The sequence below is a fragment of the Lactuca saligna genome, chromosome 7 (genome assembly GCF_052625555.1).
Source record: "Lactuca saligna cultivar CGN05327 chromosome 7, ASM5262555v1, whole genome shotgun sequence".
Lineage (NCBI taxonomy): Eukaryota > Viridiplantae > Streptophyta > Magnoliopsida > Asterales > Asteraceae > Lactuca > Lactuca saligna.
This window is the reverse complement of record NC_136423.1, coordinates 119,040,979-119,060,772: the sequence shown is the minus strand read 5'-3', so window position 1 is coordinate 119,060,772 and position 19,794 is coordinate 119,040,979.

The following is a 19,794-nucleotide window of genomic DNA, read 5'->3' as shown; positions in this document are numbered from 1 at the left end:
GAGCCATGGGGTGTGTTATGGGCACCAGGATAGAAGCTTTACGTGATGAATCCGTCTAGGGAGGCCAGATCTATAGATTGTGGAAGCAGATCTGACCTTAGAAGCAAGTTGGAGTGGTTGCATGGCATGGACTCGCCGAGTCTGTTCATCAGACTCGGCGAGTAGTTTGAAGATTGCCTTGGGATTGCTCAGTGAGTGGTCCAATCGAGTCATGGGTAGACTCAGTGAGTCAGGGTGAGTTGGAGAGGGATAACGAGTGGACTGAGTTAAACTGGGACTCGCCGAGTTGTTCTTGAGACTCGGCGAGTTGAGTCGGGGTGGCCCCGCGATTCTTTCAGGTGAAACTCGTCGAGTAAGGGGGGAATACTCGACGTGTAGTAAGGGAATTTCAAAGGGTTGGTGAAAACGTCTAGACTCGCCGAGTCGCTGTAGCACTCGCCGAGTCCGGTCAAAGTTGACCGTTGACCGTCGACCGTTGACCAGAGTTGACCTGTGTTGACTTATTAGGGATAGTCAACCTTAGAGATATAAAGTGTTAATTAGAGACATATAATGTTATAGGAGGATTAGAGCTCGGAGAATCGAGCACGAGGGATTTCCAGGATTCGTGAGATACCGAGATACGCGAGGTGAGTCTTCTCACTATACTTTACCTTGAGTAGGTAACCAGAGTTATGTGATAGAGTATTTGTATGCTATGTATGTTATGTGTTGTACTGCATTATTTCTATGTGATTTATGCTGTGCATGTTTACAGAGTTAGAACCTGAGGGTTCACAGAGTTTGGGTACACGGACCCAAAGAGTTATAGCCTCGAGTGGCTAATATGTGTTATATGTGGTATTTTGGGGAACTCACTAAGCTTTGTGCTTACAGTGTTTGATGTTATTGTTTCAGGTACTAGTGACGACCACGGGAAGGCACCGGCTTGATCCGTACACACACGCTCGGAGTTTTTACATTGTGATCTTGGGATTTTGTATTGACCTATATTGGATAATTAATATGGTTGTTTGATGAATATTAATCGAATTATGTTTTATAAGAAAATTGAAAATTTTGTTTTGAAATTTACGGTGTTACAAATTGGTATCAGAGCCTTGGTTTGAGGGATTCGGGTACACCTTTGGGAGTATTTGAACTCAAACTGAGGAATTGGAAAGATATTTTCAAAAGAAAACCTAACTTTACTAAGAGTAAAAGATTTTCTTGAAAAGGAAACAAATTCCAGGAAGAAACGTGTGTACGATCAGTCAGCGCCCGAACGGTGAATTCCCAAAATACCTTCATATTATGTGATATTGATATTGTTATGATGTATCTGCATGCTAGAGTAGGCTAGGTATTGCTAATAGGACTAGAGTGGCCTGATTTGTGATGCCTTAGCCTAGGGAGGGGTGAGCTGCTATGAGATGCTTGAGAGTGAGTAGGTAGCAGCGAGGGGCTTATGAGAGATCTATTAGAGAGTGGTCTACGCATGATAGAGTACTTGGGAATTGGGATCCGAAGAGGAAGATTTGGGGTGTGTACTGAGATGGTGTGGATAGTAGTATTGGGCCCGTACTACTGAAAGCACCGGGGCGGTGCACAGTCCAAATAAGAATCTTTAGGATACCAAGAATCAAGGAGGGGTGGATTGTCGAGTCTGAGAATGCTCGAGTGAATTCTAATTTATCACATGTTGTATTTCAGAGGTTGATCATGGCGAGGACACGTCATATGCCGGAGGGTGCCGGAGCTAGTGATGAGGAGATTCGACAGATCATTCATGAGGAGGTGGCTGCGGTCATCAGGGATGAGATACCATAGATGTTCGGGTCTATTAAGACCGCGCTGATTGAGACATTTGACGAGCATTACGCCGCTCTTTCTGAGGCTGCTGTTGCAGTGGCTACCATAGCGATCGCTACGGCGAGACCCCAGGGAGGTGATGCGTCACTGTTTCGGGAGTTCAGCAACACCAAACCACCAGAGTTTGATGGTACATAGGATCCGGTGGCAGCTATGAGGTGGATATCTGATATGGAAGGGTGCTTCTTCACTTGCTCATCTCCTGAGCATCTGAAGGTTCGGTTCGCGCTGAACCAGCTTCGCTTGGGAGCGAAGGACTGGTGGAAGTTTGTGACGGCGCATTTTACGCCTGCTGAGCTTTCGGCAGTGACCTGGGAGAGGTTCACTACCATGTTCCGAGATGAGTACGTTCCCCAGGTGGAGAGGGAGCGTTTGGCACAGGAGTTTCTGACCCTCAGGCAGGGTACTAAGTCAGTTACAGCGATCACGAGGATGTTCCATGAGAGGGCGATGTTCTGCCCTGAGCACGTGTCCACTGAGCAGGCACGTATGAGCCGCTACCTGAGCATTTTGAGACGGGATATTCGGGAGTTCGCCGCGAACTCCTCGTATCAGACATTTGCTGAGCTTCAGACAAATGCCTGGAAGAGGGAGATTGAGCTTGAGACACAGGCCAGGGAGGAGGCGGAGTCTCTGGGGAGGGATCGGCGGCCGGCACAGTCCCAGCCGGCAGCCAAGCGGGCCAAGCCCGCTGATCCCAAACCCGGGAGCCAGAAGGGCCGCACTTGCGGGAAGTGCGGCAAGGGTCATGATGGAGTCTGTCGAGCAGGATCTTGCTACAAATGTGGCAAGGAGGGGCATATGGCCAAGGACTGCCCTAAGGGGTTTGCAGTGTGTTTTCACTGCAACCAGACCGGACACTGAAAGGCGGAGTGTCCACTGCTACGCGGAGCATCTCAGGGATCTGCCCATGCCGCCATCAGAGCTACAGAGAGTTGGCCCGTGAAGGCCGAGGCACCGAGAGCTCGAGGGAGAGCCTTTCAGCTGACTGCGGAGGAGGTCTGCGCTGCACCCGACGTTGTGGCTGGTACGTTTCCTTCTATTTATTTATTTTGGTGTTGAGATGTTATGCTTATATTATGTTATGCATAGGTACCTTCCTTGTGAACTTTGTGCCTGCTTTAGTGTTATTTGACTCGGGTGCGAGTCGGTCTTTTGTATCTTTGGCCTTTAGTCAGCATATCAGTGTTAGTCGTGAGGCATTGAGTCGGCCTCTGCAGATTTCCATAGCTGCCGACAGAGTGATTTGTGCCACGGAGGTCCTCCGGGGATGTGTGTTAGAGATTTTTGGGGTTGAGTTTCCGATTGATCTGGTTCCTATTGCGATGGGTGATGTCTGTGTCATAGTGGGCATGGACTGGTTGAGCCGATTCGGCGCGGTTATCGACTGTGAGCGTCAGCTAGTGACCATACGAGATCCTACTGGGGGAGTTCTTTCGGTATACGGCGAGGGTACACGTTCTGGATCAGCCTTTTGTTCAGCCGCTAGGGTGAGGCAGTGTTTACAGCAGGGCTGTAAGGGTTTGTGGCATATGTGATGGATACGCGAGTGATCTCCGATAGACCGAGTTCAGTGGATGAAGTTCCGGTGGTGCGTGAGTTTCCAGATGTTTTTCCCGAAGAATTACCGGGTGTGCCTACAGTAAGGCAAGTGGAGTTCAGTATTGATTTGGTTCCGGGAGCCGCGCCTATCGCTAAGGTGCCTTATCGTCTTGCACCTCCAGAGATGCAAGAGTTATCTACGCAGCTTCAGGAGCTGCTGGGGAAGGGGTTTATTCGGCCGAGTAGCTCGCCGTGGGGAGCACCCATTCTGTTTGTGAAGAAGAAGGACGGCTCGCATCGAATGTGTATTGATTACCGAGAATTGAATAAGCTGACGGTCAAGAACCGTTACCCGTTGCCGAGGATCGACAATTTATTCGATCAGTTACAGAGAGCATCTTGGTTCTCCAAGATCGATTTGAGGTCGGGCTATCATCAAGTGAGAGTGCGGGACGAGGACGTCCAGAAGACAACATTCAGGACGCGTTATAGGCATTATGAGTTTCTGGTGATGCCTTTTGGGCTCACCAATGCCCCGGCTGTGTTCATGGATCTCATGAACAGGGTATGCAGGCCGATGTTGGATCGGTCGGTGATTGTATTCATCGATGATATTCTGGTATATTCGAGATCTAGAGAGCAGCATGAGGAGTATTTGAGGGAAGTTCTTGGGGTTTTGAGATCGGAGAAACTTTATGCAAAGTTTTCCAAGTGCGATTTCTGGTTGCGGGAGGTCCAGTTTCTCAGGCACCTCGTTAATCAGAAAGGGATATTGGTCGATCCGGCCAAGGTTGATGCGGTGATGAGATGGGAAGTGCCAAATTCACCCTTTGAGATCAGGAGCTTCCTTGGGTTGGCAGGGTACTATCAAAGGTTTATCAAGGATTTCTCCAAGATCGCAGTGCCACTCACCAGATTGACCCGGAAGGGTGTTACATTTTTATGGGGTCCCGAGCAGCAGACCTCCTTTGAGACGCTTCGCCAAAGGTTGTGCGAAGCTCCGGTATTAGCTCTTCCGGAAGGGATGGAATATTTTGTGGTATTTTGTGATGCATCGATTTTAGGGCTGGGAGCGGTGCTGATGCAGAAGGGACATGTGATAGCATATGCATCGAGGCAGTTGAAGCCTCATGAGACGAGATATCCCACACATGATCTAGAGTTGGGGGCAGTGGTGTTTGCCCTTAAGGTTTGGCGACACTACTTGTATGTGGTTCGTTGTACAATATACACAGACCATAAGAGCTTGAAGTACTTGATGGATCAGCCTAACCTAAATATGCGGCAGAGGAGGTGGTTAGATGTGGTCAAGGATTATGATTGTGAGATCATGTACCACCCGGGCAAGGCTAATGTGGTAGCTGACGCGTTGAGCCGCAGGGCGGAGAGTACTCCACTGCGAAATGTATGTTTGAGATTGACCGTGATAGCTCCAGTTCTGGACGCCATTCGTGGGGCACAGGCCGAGGCTGTGCATCCGGAGATGTAGAAGAGAGAACGGGTCGTTGGTTTGGTTTTAGAGTTCGTTTCGGATAGTCGAGGGCTTATGACTTTTCAGGGCCGGATTTGGGTACCGTTTGTGGGCGGTACGCGTACTACTTTGATGGAGGAAGCTCATAGATCGAAATTTTCGATCCATCCTGGGGCTATGAAAATGTATTTGGATTTGAGGAAAGAGTATTGGTGGCCTTGTATGAAGAGGGACGTCGCATGGTTTGTCGAGAGGTGTTTGACCTGTCGAAGGGTTAAGGCCGAGCACCAGAGACCGCATGGCAAGTTACAGCCATTGGAGGTTCCCGAGTGGAAGTGGGAACAGATCACTATGGATTTCATCACCAAATTGCCAAGGACTGCCAGTGGAGTTGATGCAATTTGGGTGATTGTGGATAGGTTGACGAAGAGCGCTCACTTTCTTGCCATCAGTGAGAGTTCTTCGGCGGAGAAGTTGGCAGAGGTTTATGTGAGAGAAGTGGTATCTCGGCATGGGGTGCCGATCTCGATTGTTTCGGACCGTGATGTGCGTTTCACTTCCCGATTCTGGAAGAAATTTCATGAGGAGTTGGGTACTAAACTGCATTTTAGTACCACATATCATCCCCAGACAGACGGCCAGAGTGAGCGGACGATTCAGACGCTGGAGGACATGCTTCGAGCATGTGTATTGGATTTTGGGGGTAGCTGGGATACGTATTTACCCTTGGCGGAGTTTTCCTACAATAACAGCCATCATTCGAGCATCGGTATGCCTCCCTTTGAGTTGTTGTATGGTAGGAGGTGTCGGACTCCCATTTGTTGGGGTGAGGTTGGGCAGAGAGTGATGGACAGTACAGAGATCGTGATTCAGACGACAGAGCAGATACAACGGGTCAGACAGAGGTTATTGACCGCCTAGAGCCGACAAAAGAGTTATGCGGACAGGCACCGGTCCGAGCTTGAATTTCAGGTCGGCGACTTTGTTCTCCTGAAGGTTTCACCTTGGAAAGGAGTGATTCGGTTCAGGAAGAGGGGCAAGTTGGGGCCCCGGTTTATAGGTCCATTTCGTGTGATTGCGAGGGTAGGCCGGGTAGCCTATCGGTTGGAGTTTCCAGCAGAGTTGGGACAGATTCACGACACTTTTCATGTGTCGCAGTTGAGGAAGTGTATAGCCGATGAATCGGCAGTGGTTCTGTTAGAGGATATTCAGGTGGATGCAAGCCTGAATTATGCCGAGAGACCAGTGGCCATCCGGGATCGGAAGATCAAGGTTCTGAGAAATAAGGAGGTACCTCTGGTGTTGGTTCAGTGGCAACACCGGAGGGGGTCAGAGATGACTTGGTAGCCAAAGCATATGATGCAGGAGCAGCATCCGGAGCTGTTTTTAGAGCGAGACTTCGAGGGCGAAGTCTAGTCCTAGTGGGGGAGAGTTGTAACAGCCAGATTTTTCAGGTATCTTGTATATTTTTATTTTTGGTGATTTGAGAGGGGACTCGGCGAGTTGGAGCTTAGACTCGCCGAGTAGGGACGCGGATCTGGTCGCGGGATCGCGCCTGGACTCGGCGAGTCCAGGATATGGACTCGGCGAGTCAATGATGTGTAGTGAAACCCTAATTTCTCGCGTTTGAGACCTATTTAAAGGGCCTAATAGCCGTCATTTGTGCTCACCAGTCCCTTGAATGAAACCCTAATCGAGTGTGAGCATTTGGAGCAAAGTACGAGGCTATTATTGATCTTGGAGGTGCCATTGTTGCAAGGAAGGAGAAGAACTAGCCAAGGGAAAGCAAGAGGAGCTACTTCTGAGGGTTTGGAGTCTAGAGCATCACTATTGTGGTAATAATTTCGAGTTATCTTCTTCCTTGTTGTTGTTTGTCTAGATTTAGGGTTTGTTGAACCCTTTTATGGCAAGATCTAGTGTCCTCTTGGTCCCTTATGAGGTTTGAACCATAGATCTGGACCATTAGAGGTCCAGAGTGTCCCTTTACCCAAGCTTTTTGGGAATCAATGGAGGCTTTGGATTGGAATCCCCATGCCTTAGGTCAAAACTCCATTTGTGAGCCATGAGGTGTGTTATGGGCACCAAGATAGAAGCTTTACGTGATGAATCAGTCTAGGGAGGCCAGATCTATAGATTGTGGAAGCAGATCTGACCTTAGAAGGAAGTTGGAGTGGTTGCATGGCATGGACTCGCCGAGTCTGTTCATCAGACTTGGCGAGTAGTTTGAAGATTGCCTTGGTATTGCTCAGTGAGTGGTCCAATCGAGTCATGGGTAGACTTAGTGAGTCAGGGTGAGTTGGAGAGGGATGACGAGTGGACTGAGTCAAACTGGGACTCGCCGAGTTGTTCTTGAGACTCGGCGAGTTGAGTCGGGGTGGCCCCGCGATTCTTTCAGGTGAAACTCGTCGAGTAAGGGGGGAATACTCGACGTGTAGTAAGGGAATTTCAGAGGGTTGGTGAAAACATCTAGACTCGCCGAGTCTGGTCAAAGTTGACCGTTGACCAGAGTTGACCTGTGTTGACTTATTAGGGATAGTCAACCTTAGAGATATAAAGTGTTAATTAGAGACATATAATGTTATAGGAGGATTAGAGCTCGGAGGATCGAGCACGAGGGATTTCCAGGATTCGTGAGATACCAAGATACGCGAGGTGACTCTTCTCACTATACTTTACCTTGAGTAGGTAACCAGAGTTATGTGATAGAGTATTTGTATGCTATGTATGTTATGTGTTGTACTGCATTATTTCTATGTGATTTATGTTGTGCATGTTTACAGAGTTAGAACCTGAGGGTTCACAGAGTTTGGGTGCACGGACCCACAGAGTTATAGCCTCGAGTGGCTAATATGTGTTATATGTGGTATTTTGGGGAACTCACTATGCTTTGTGCTTATAGTGTTTGATGTTATTGTTTCAGGTACTAGTGACGACCGCGGGAAGGCGCCGACTTGATCCGTACACACACGCTCGGAGTTTTTACATTGTGATCTTGGGATTTTGTATTGACCTATATTGGATAATTAATATGGTTGTTTGATGAATATTAATCGAATTATGTTTTATAAGAAAATTGAAAATTTTGTTTTGAAATTTACGGTGTTACACATTTCATACACTCATAAGAAAATATCGGATTTTCTGTAAAACGAACATGAACTTTCGAATGGCGTACATTTTCTCAAAACACTACTTATGAACTCACCAACTTAAATTTTGACACTTTTTCTTTGAAATAACTTTTATTCTCAAGAAATCGCTAAACTAGGTTAGCAACAGCTTTTGAAGACTTACGCTCAAGCGTTAGTTTAATCTTTTGGACATCATATTGAAATTGACTTTTGCAAACATGTAATACTACAATTATGTAAACTTTTCAATTATGTATATGATGGTTGGGTGTACTTTCTTTACTATTCATTTGTTATGATATTGTACATGACGTCCTTCGCCCCGAATGTTTCTACCGTTTAGGTTTGAGGGTGTGATAGATTGGTATCAGACCATTGTTTATAGTGAACTAAGTATATAAAAACCATTTTTGATATACAACTATAAACACAACTGGGCAAAAACACTCTGATTAAGAGTTATACTTTTTTTAAATATAATTTTTACAAAAGTATACATGCATACATTAAATCACAGGGTCAATATCATAATAAAAACCAACATAGAAGTATTATAAATGAGTTGTGTACTACAGGTATGCCTAGGGACATGTAATCAGGACTAGGATAAATATAGCCTGATCAACTATATTTCCCCGAGACCCGACCAGCATATGCCAGGGGATAGCTACAGTGGACAACAAGTCTAAAACTTACCAACCTTATAAACCTTAGAATCAAACATAACATTTAGAATACTATAGGAGTATTTTAAGTACAATAAGATAACTTATGTGAAAACTAAAAGACCCTTGCTGGCAGGTCTATAATTGCGGAGTGTATGCTCCAAGGTTATATATAATTGAGATTTCATAGACTTAGAAGTAGTGATCTTCTCTCTAGTACCTGTTCCTTGTTTGGTTGTAGTTTTAGAGTAGGATCACTTAATTGAAAGTCTATTTAATCTCAATTATATACAAATGGTGTACGATGCATAATTAAAAGAGGACCCAATGAGGATCACCATAATAACTACTAATATTCTTTAAACATCCCCATTCTCGCACGACAACATAGTTAGATATAACCACTCCACTACATCAGTCAACAGAGGAGTCAAGTAAGATTAAAAATTGACCCATAATGAGAATCCCGAGAAGGGAACATGAAAGGATCAAAGAATTAGAGAAATCATCAAGGGCATGTTGCATCATAGTAATAACTAATATAACCTGGTGAGTTAGTGATTACACTACTCACACTACGTGTTAAGCTTAATGCTTTTTCCGACATGACAAATAACAGTAAATCAAATCACGAAATTTCAATTGAGGATATCCAATATCAAAAATTCATAAGTTTATTTTATATATAAACCTTTGTTATGAATTGTTTGCAAAATACTTTCGAATCATGATGCATTCAAAGCTAAGATAGCCAAGTTCTTATGACATTCTATTTATAACCATTTCCGATATCTTACCAACCTTTCATCTTCTGGCAGAAGGATGCCTCCTCGTAAATATAACAGGCGTAATAACAACACGTCCACAAATCCACCACCACCTCCACCACATTTCATGTATCCACGATATATATATATATATATATATATATATATATATATATATATATATATATATATATACATACACACACACACACACTAACGCATTTGTGTTGCGTGTAAAATTTCTTGGTTATCACTCCAATTCATAAGTTTATCTATTTATAGACATAAACTCTCATTATGAATCAAACTCAAAACCATGTTTGGATCAAGTCCAATTTGTGAAATGTTTAATTGGCTAACGAAACTCTATTGATTTGTAACAACAAACCCGACACAACTCCCAAACCGTTCCTAGTTTGAACATCCCGTAGCACTCATGTGAGGAGTACTATATCCTTTGCAACCTTCCCGAAGTATTACCGACAGACTATTTAGAAATAGAACACGTACGATGAGTTAAGTTCAAACCCAGAGGCTAGGAATGATTACGGATAACCTATCACCATAAGAGTATAAACGACTTGTATGCAAAAGACAGTGATAGATAAACCAGGAAAATAAACCCCAAATCCACAAGACCACTACCGATCAAAACAATAGACATGATAGTGAAGGTTCGCTGGAATGCTAAGCGAGGCCCCCAATTCACTTAGGAGTGAGGAGATGAGATAAAACAAAAGTACCTGCACCTCTTCCCTAGTCCATAAATACTTATTGTAGAAATAATTTCGGGACGAAATTCCCTCTAACGGGGGGATGATGTAACAACCTGATATTTCAGGGCAATATAATGTAACACCTGTCAAATTTAGGTCAAAATTTAACCTTCCTAAAAGCTTATTTGGTTTGAATGAAGTGGTAGATATCATAACAAGGTTTTCGGAACTATAGAGAACACTAAAATCCAAGTTATAACGAAGAAGTTATGACCAATCGAAGATCCGCGACAATACCGATAAGACACTGTTAAGCGTAAAATGCAAAATTCCAATAAAATACTTTTTATCCTTAGGTATCTAAATGAAATCCGTATATATCCCAAAACCGTGAACATACATAAAAAGAACGCCCAAATCGGAGTTCATATGAGGAAGTTATGATTTTTCGAAGTTTCGGACGTAGCAGTAGACAGCTAAAAACTCCAAATAGAGATCGAGCGACTTTTTGCCAACATGGCCTAAACGAGAATCGAAGATCTCATCAATAGTATCACAACGGTAAAAAGGCTGACAAAACGGACATCGGGTGAAAAAGTTATGGATTTTTAACGGACTTTTCCTGTCCCGACCTGTTAAAAATATAATATTAAAAATAAATTCAAAATTAGCCAGCGAAGTCTAAATGAAAGTTGTAGATCTTGTTTTTACCTATGCGTAGATATAAAGAACATCAAAAAACAGAGCTCGTATGCAAGAGATATGAATTTCTGAAGTTCGGGTCACGAAACCCCATGCTGTCACGTGACTCACGAGGTGAGCATTAGTGGCTCACGAGGTGAACACATGATGAAAGTCTTCTAGGGAAAGTGGCCATGAAGAACGTAATGATGTATCAAGCTCACGAGGTGAACATATGTAGTTCACAAGGTGAACCTAACTCACGAGGTGAACATTAAAAACTCACGAGGTGAACCCAGAAAATTCACCATATAAATAGAATTCAAGGGGCAGTCGAGTTTGGTTGTTCATCTCTTCCTCTCCCACTCCCGATACTCTCTTTAAGCCCTATTTTAACCCCCCGAATCCCCGGTATCATCCCGATACACTACGTAAGTCCGGAAGTCCCGAGATTTTCGAGAAATCGACTTCTTTCTAGTCTAAGTACTGCCCGAGCAAAGCCTCATTTTCATCAAATCGTCACTCCTAAAAAGTGAGTTAATACCCCTACAACCACACTATAAATGCTTTTTAAATGATTTTGAAACGCTTTTAGGGGGGGTGCAAGTAAACATATGGTTAAAATTGTGTGAAACACAAATCTTTTGTTATACTTTTCGTACTGCTATTTTAACTATCATATGAAGTTGTTATCATGCAAAACAACTCACAACAAAACTTTACCCTCTTGGGATACAATATGTTTTATAAATAGAAATATGTTTTATTTATACGTTTGCATACTACACCATATCAAGGGTAACCATTTCAACTATAACATGATACTTTTACAAGAAAACTCAACTTATCATCACGCCTTTGTAACACGGTAGAAAAGGAAATCATTTCATACAAACGATTTTTCATCATATTACTTGTGAACTTGTTGTTAGCAATAATATGATGTCATCTGGCTTTGTTTGTACCAAATAAAAGTCCCCACCTACAACCAGAGTCTCTTGGAAGGAGAGCATGACAAGTGTGTATAGATCTATACGGGGCTGACGACTCCGCACCTTGACTGTTAGCTACGGTCCCCAGGGTAACAAATGTCAACATTAGGTACTTCGTCTAGTAAGGTTATGAGGAACTCACAAAACGCGGAAACAATGACTCATGCACGTAGTAATAGACAACTCAATCATGCTCGGGAGGTAATAACTATATTCTAGGGTATTATCGGCATGTTCCGAATTTAGGATAAACACTTCCACAACTAGTTTTATTTTAATAATAAAACTATACATTCTCAATTTAAGTATGGCATATTTACTTACATTCATGGTCTTGGTTCATATAAGACTACATCTCACTTTTAGGAAAATATAGGATTTTCTTGGTTCAAACACATGCATTTGGTATAATAACGATTTACAACATCATTCTTTTGAGCATGTCATAGTTGCTTACAGGTTACGGTCTTGGTCATTTGAGATTGTATTTCACTTTTAGGAAAATATAGGATTTTCCTGGTTCAAATACATACAATTTATACAACAAACACTCATACTCATTTCATACACTCATAAGAAAATATCGGATTTTCTGGAAACGAACATGAACTTTCGAATGGCATACATTTTCTCAGAACACTACTTATGAACTCATCAACTTAAATGTTGACACTTTTTCTTTGAAATAACTTGTATTCTCAAGAAATCGCTAAACCAGGTTAGCAACAGCTTTTGAAGACTTACGCTCAGGCGTTAGTTTAATCTTTTGGACATCATATTGAAATTGACTTTTGCAAATATGTAATACTACAATTATGTAAACTTTTCAATTATGTATATGATGGTTGTGTGTACTTTCTTTACTATTCATTTGTTATGATACTGTACATGATGTCCTCCGCCCCTAAATATTTCTGCCAGGTTTGGGGGTGTGACAGATTGGTTGAGTCGATTTGGGGCGGTTATAGACTGCGAGTGGTAGATGGTAATGATGCAGGACCCTAGTGAGGGAGTGCTAACTATATATGGTGAAGGCACCCAACGTGGGTCAGTATTTTGTTCAGCTGCCAGAGCGAGACAGAGTTTACAGCAGGGCTACAGCGGGTTTTTAGCTTATGTGATGGATACATGATTGGCCGCAGAGAGGCCGAGTTCGGTTGATGATGTTCTGATAGTACGTGAGTTCCCGGATGTTTTTACCGAGGAGTTGTCGGTTGTGCCTCCCGAGAGGCAAGTAGAGTTATGTATCGATTTGGTTCCGGGGGCAGCACCTATCCCCAAGGCGCCTTATCGCCTTCCGCCGCCAGAGATGCAGGAGTTATCCTCACAGCTTCAGGAGCTGCTGGGGAAGGGGTTTATTCGACCGAGTAGCTCGCCGTGGGGAGCGCCGATCCTTTTTGTCAAGAAAAAGGATGGTTCACACTAGATGTGCATTGATTATCTGGAGTTGAACAAGTTGACGGTAAAGAACCATTACCCCTTGCCAAGGATTGATGATCAGTTCGATCAGTTACAGGGAGCATCTTGGTTCTCCAAGATAGATTTGAGGTCTGGATATCATCAGATGAGAGTGCGGGATGAGGATATACAGAAGACGGCGTTCAGGACTCGTTATGGGCATTACGAGTTCGTGGTGATGCCTTTTGGGCTCACCAATGCACCGACAATGTTCATGGATCTCATGAACAGGGTGTGTAGGCCGATGTTGGATCGATCGGTGATCGTGTTCATCGATGATATTCTGGTGTATTCGAGATCCCAAGAGCAGCATGAGTAGCATTTGAGGGAGATCCTCGGGGTTTTAAGATTGGAGAGGCTTTATGCAAAATTCTCCAAGTGTGATTTCTGGTTACGAGAGGTCTAGTTCTTGGGGCATCTTGTTAATCAGAATGGGATATTGGTCGATCCGACCAAGATTGAGGTGGTGATGAGTTGGGAGGTACCGAGATCCCCCACTGAGATCATGAGTTTTCTGGGGTTGGCTGGCTACTATCGGAGATTTATCAAGGATTTCTCCAAGATTTTCGTGCCACTCACCAGGTTGACCCGGAAGGGCGTTGCTTTTACGTGGGGTCCAGAGCAGCAGACCTCGTTTGAGACTCTTCACCAGAGACTGTGCGAAGCCCCGGTGTTAGCCCTTCTAAAGGGAATGGAGGATTTCACGGTGTATTGTAACGCATCGATATCAGGGTTGGGTTTGGTGCTTATACAGAGAGGGCACGTGATAGCGTACGCATCAAGGCAGCTTAAGCCTCACGAGGTGAGGTATCCCACCCACGATTTGGAGTTGGGGGCAATGGTGTTCTCCCTCAAGATATGGCCTCATTATTTGTATGGGGTTCGATGTATCATATACACAAACCACAAGAGTTTAAAGTACTTGATGGATCAGCCCAACCTGAACATGCGCCAGAGGAGATGGTTGGATGTGGTAAAGGATTATGACTGTGAGATTCTGTACCATCCGGGAAAGGCTAACATTGTAGCCGATACCCTGAGCTGTAGGGCAGAGAATGCCCCGATACGAGACATTTTAAGGATGACAGTTATGACTCCGGTGTTGGACGAGAGTCCCAGGTAGAGGCTGTGAGACCGGAGAACCGCAAGTGGGAGCGGGTGTTTGGGCAGGTATCTGAGTTTGTTACCGATAGCCGAGGGCTTATGACCTTTCAGGGTCAGATTTGGGTTCCGTTTGCAGGCGCCAGGCGGGGCACGTACCATCATGATGGAGGAGGCGCACAGATCGAGGTTTTCGATCCATCACGGGGCCACTAAGATGTATTTGGACTTGAAGAGAGAGAATTGGTGGCCCTTATGAAGAGGGATGTGGCATGGTTTGTTGAGAGGTGCTTGACCTATCGCAAGGTTAATTCCGAGTACCAACGTCCGCATGGAAAGTTGCAGCCACTTGAGGTTCCCTAGTGGAAGTGGGAACAGATTTCTATGGATTTCATCACCAAATTGTTGAGAGCCGTGAGGGTGTCGATGCAATTTGGGTGATTGTCGACTAGCTGACGAAGAGCGCTCATTTCCTTGCTATCAGTGAGAGCTCTTCCGCAGAGAGACTGATAGAGATATATGTGAGAGAGGTGGTATCGCGGCATGGAGTACCGATCTCGATTGTGTTAGATCGAGATGTACGTTTGACTTCCCAATTCTGGAAGAAATTCCATGACGAGTTGGGTACAAGATTGCATTTCAGCACCGCTTACCACCCATAGACGGACGGACATAGTGAGCGGACGATTCAGACGCTCGAGGACATGCTCCGAGCATGTGTGTTGGACTTTGGAGGGAGTTGGGACATTTACTTACCATTGGTTGAGTTTTCCTATAACAACAGCCACCATTCGAGTATTGGTATGCCTCCCTTCGAGTTATTGTATGGGAGGAGGTGTCGGACTCCCATCTTTTGGGGAGAGGTAGGGAAGTGAGTGAGAGTGATGGGTAGCACTAAGATAGTGCTTCAGACAACCGAGCAGATACAGTAGGTCGGGCAGAGATTGCTAACAGCTCAGAGTCGCCAGAAGAGTTATGCGAACAGGCGACGATCTGAGCTTGAGTTTCAGGTTGGAGACTTCGTACTCCTGAAGGTATCTCCTTTGAAAGGAGTGATCCGATTCAGGAAGAGGGGCAAGTTGGGGCCCCAGTACATTGGTCCATTCAGGGTGACTGCGAGGGTGGGCCGGGTAGCATATCGTTTAGAGCTACCCGCGGAGTTGAGCCAGATACATGATACCTTCCACGTGTCTCAGTTAAGGAAGTGTATTGCCGATAAGATGGCAGTGGCACCGCTGGAGGATATTCATATAGATGCGAACTTTAATTACATTGAGAGGCTAGTCGCAATTGTGGATCGGAGGATCAAGGTGTTGGGTTTTGAGCAATCTAACACTTCCTAAGTGTGCATGCAACCCTAATAAACCTTGGATCTATGTTTGTCTAAATACATGCAAAATAATAAATTTTACAAGGTTTATAACCTATCTAACATGGCATGGGGAACATTTCAACATAAAAGAGTTAGAAGAGATTACATACCTTTTGGTGAGTTTGGTTCTAAGGAGTTTGAGGGCCAAGCACCAATAGTGTGAATGCCTCAAATGGAATCACAAAACACCACAAACTCTTGGAAAACTTTGAGAGAGTATACACCCTTGTATAAAATCGGCCACACACAAGCACACACACACTAGTTCACTAGTTTCCTCTTAGGCTCCATTTCATGCTCCATAAGCATGCATATATAGTGTGCATGGTTAGGGTGAAACCCTAATAACCCATGTCTTTTCCTTTCCAAGGATCCATGGGTTAAAAGCTCCATGGATCATCCATGGACTTCCACATAAGCCTAGCCCATTGACAAATGAGTATTAGCCCACACTATATAAAACAAATAGCCCATAATTTAATTAGTCTTCCTTTTAATCTCTAAATTAATTCATAATTAATTTAAGACTAAAACTAATTAAATAACGTAACTTCATATTAATATATTATAACTCATAATATATTAGTAAACATATGTGTATAACTCTCATAAAATTATCCATAATAGTTTGGATGAGATGCAACCCAAATGGACCATGCCGGTCGGGTCAAGTATATACCAAAAAAGTTATGGACTTAGACACCTTATCCAACACAAGGTTCTTGATGAGATTTAACAATCTTTTAATCTATGAAGATCGATTAGATCTTGAACAAGTAAGTAAACAAAGACGATAAAAACACAATAATAAGAACGAGACAAGATAGAATCAAACGTGTCGAATGATTAAACAAAATCCTCAGAAGAGCTCGATTAAGAACATCAACTGTAGAGGAGTGGAAGGTTACAAGAACGATCAAAGAAACCTGTTGTCGTCTAGATGTATTGCTATTCTCAGATCTCTAAAACCTTAACCTAATATGCATGCAAGCGTAAACATATATACAAAACATAAAAGGTTCACGGTTGGACAGGCCCAAACCGGTACACAAAAAGCTTTAGGCTAAGCGAGCCCAAAAGATGCAATCAACAAAAATGATCTTCAACCCAACAATCTCCCCCTTTGCGTCAATTTGGAGCGAGACCTTCATTTATTACTTGGGCCAGCAGCTGAAACCGGTACCTTCTTCACGGTACTAAACAGACATTTGGTTATTGAAAGAATGGTCTGTCTAAACCGGATGTACCAGTTAATCATATCTTCAAAATACTTGACATCATCGGCCGAGTTCTCTTTACACCGTTTGACAATGAACAGCACATGCTCCAAACAGGTTGTGGTGTAAAGATGCTTGTCAGCTAAAGCGAAGAGACATTTCTGTCCTTCCGCTCGAGTGAACATAACTGTGTTGCGTCTCGGGTCGATCCTGCCCAGTAGCATTTGATTGAGATCACTGGCCGATCCCACAGGAGCAATTTTGGGTTTCTTCTTGAAGACTGTGGCGACCTCCTGATCCATTAGGGAAACCTCCATGATGTAGCAGATTAACATCCTTTTGACATGGTCTAGAATGGGACCATATTCAGCTTCATTAGTCAAAAGGATATTATACAGGACGATCCAATCATGAGGATTTAGATTCGGTAGATCTGCCAGGGAGATAAGATGAGCAGTCTTTGCAGATCCCCGAATCAATTTGAACCGAACGTTTATAAAACGTCCCTCAGTATAAGGTTTTAGCACCCGAACGTTGACAATCTTCTGGGCGCTCCATGTAAGGAATTGTGGACGAGCAGCCGCCAGATAGAAGTCAATGAGCTCCCTGTCAAGCTCAGCGTTCGGGTGAGGGACTTCAAAAATGTTAGAGAAGACGTGGAAGATGAACGCCTTTCGAGTCAGCGGCATATCGAACTGCGAATCGACAGAGTTGCTGCAGTCGAACGATATAACCGGCTCGAGCCATAAGATGCTGGGAGTTTCAATGCTCTCTTTGATTAAGCGTTCGGCTCTCAAGGAGATCGTGGGCTTCTTTTTGTTTGCGTTCGGCTTCGGCAGCCTCACGCGCCACACGACTGGCATCTTCACCAACCTTGCGACTGTTCTTTCTTTTTAAAATGTCAGCAATGGTCTCCTTGTCGCCTTCTTCATCTTCGTCCTCAGCTATGTTTTTGCCTTTGTTCTTCACACCCGAACCTAAAGTTTGATGAGTTAGAGATGGTTCGGTCGTGTGAGTAGCTTTGGAGGAAGGAGGTGGTTTTGATCCTGTCTTCTCATCTCCCCCTTGTTTCGGAATGGACACAAAACTTGGGAGGCCTTCGACTTTGTTGAGAAGATCGATGGCTGGAGAGAGCTTTTCAGCAAGGGAACGCCTCACCGAAAAGTTTAGGATGGGATCGTGTGCTTCCAGAATGTTGGATATAACAGCGTGGACATCCGAAACACACGTCTTGACCACCTCCCGTTCAGAGCGAAGATCTTCCAGTTGTTGTTGGGATTGAGAGAGTTGTGTTGTCTTGACCTCAAGTGCAGTTGTTTTGATGGCCAGATCGTCCATTAACGAACGCTCGGTTGCCAGATCTTCTTGTAGCTTGGCGAGGCGAGCATCAATGGAGGCAGTAAATGCCGAGTTGTCGTTGCTTATTGTTTGACGTAGAGTTGCGAACGAAGGCAACTCCGATGAGACAAAATTGACCAATTGTTGGACAATTGGTTCCAAAGATGCCTTTGTGGCATCTGCACTTTCCTGCAGGGACTGCAGCAGGGTAGAGGCATCAGAAAATAGTTTATCGACTTTTTCGATCGCTGCCTTGCATGCCCTGGTAGATGCCTGAATTGCAGCAGTTGCTGAGGCTGCAGAATCATGTTGAGCCCTGGAGAAGGCATCAACAATCTTCTGAAGGGCAGCTTCAGACAAAGTGGACTGTTGGTTAGACGAGGAGGCGAGAAGTAGGTCAATCTTCTCGTTGAGCTGTTTGAGATGTTTCTTGGTTACTGGAGCATCATCCTCCTCGTCACTTTGAACTTGAAACGGACTATAGTAGACCGAATCAAAGATCATGTTTTCTCCCCCAAGATAAGGTTGTTCACCCTCAGATGCATTTCCATGAGATGAAGAGGGTGGAGAGGTTGGGGTGTTGAGGGTTTGGTAGGAGCAGGTTGAGTGGGTGAAGGTATAGTTTCGGTTGGTGGTTGAGTATGAGTAGTTTCGGTTCTGTGGGTTTTGGGTTGAGGAGGTTCGGTTACATGTGGTGATTCGGTTGTAGTTGTAAAAATTGGTGGAGGGGAAGGAATTTGGGAAATGGGTAGTTCAATCTCTGGGGTAGGGGACCGAGGTGGTGTATTGCCTCGTTGAGGAGATGCATCCCCTTGAGAGTCGTCAGAACCCGAACTCTCACCCTCAGAGTCACTCGAAGAAGAGGGTATAACAAGCTTTCGCTTCGGTTGGGTCTTCCTCTTCTTCGGTGGTGGGGAAGGTGCAGCTTTCGGCTGTTTCCTCTTTTTAGGTGAAGGTCCCTTTGAAGCTTTGGAGGCTTGCTTTCCTTTTTCTACCTTTTTACCCCTGCTCACCGGTTTATCTGCATCATGAATAGACCTGAGCATATCCGGGGTCAGATCCCTTGGACCAGATGGCCTTAGCTCCTTGAGCTGCCGAATCAACCTGCTACCCGAAGGCACATCACCATACATTGACTCCGGGATAGAGCCAATAAAGGAGAATTTTGATGCATCTGAGACGATGATCTTCTTGGTATGGAAAGTACCAACAGAAGACATCGATGCACCTTCAGCAGTGGGAACATCGAATCTGTCCATGGCCCATTTAGTTATCAGTATCCAGAATCGGGCCAACGAAACTTCAGAGTGTCGGGATGAAGAAGAGAGGCTTTGAATAAGTTGTTGCCACAGAACAAACCCATAATCCAGGTTGATCCCATTGTAAACTCCGTACATGATGGTGAGGAACAGACGACTTGAACCATCTGAACCTGAACTTCTCTCCGACAATCCCTTGAAAAGGACTGTAAATAAACCGTTCCATTGTGGCG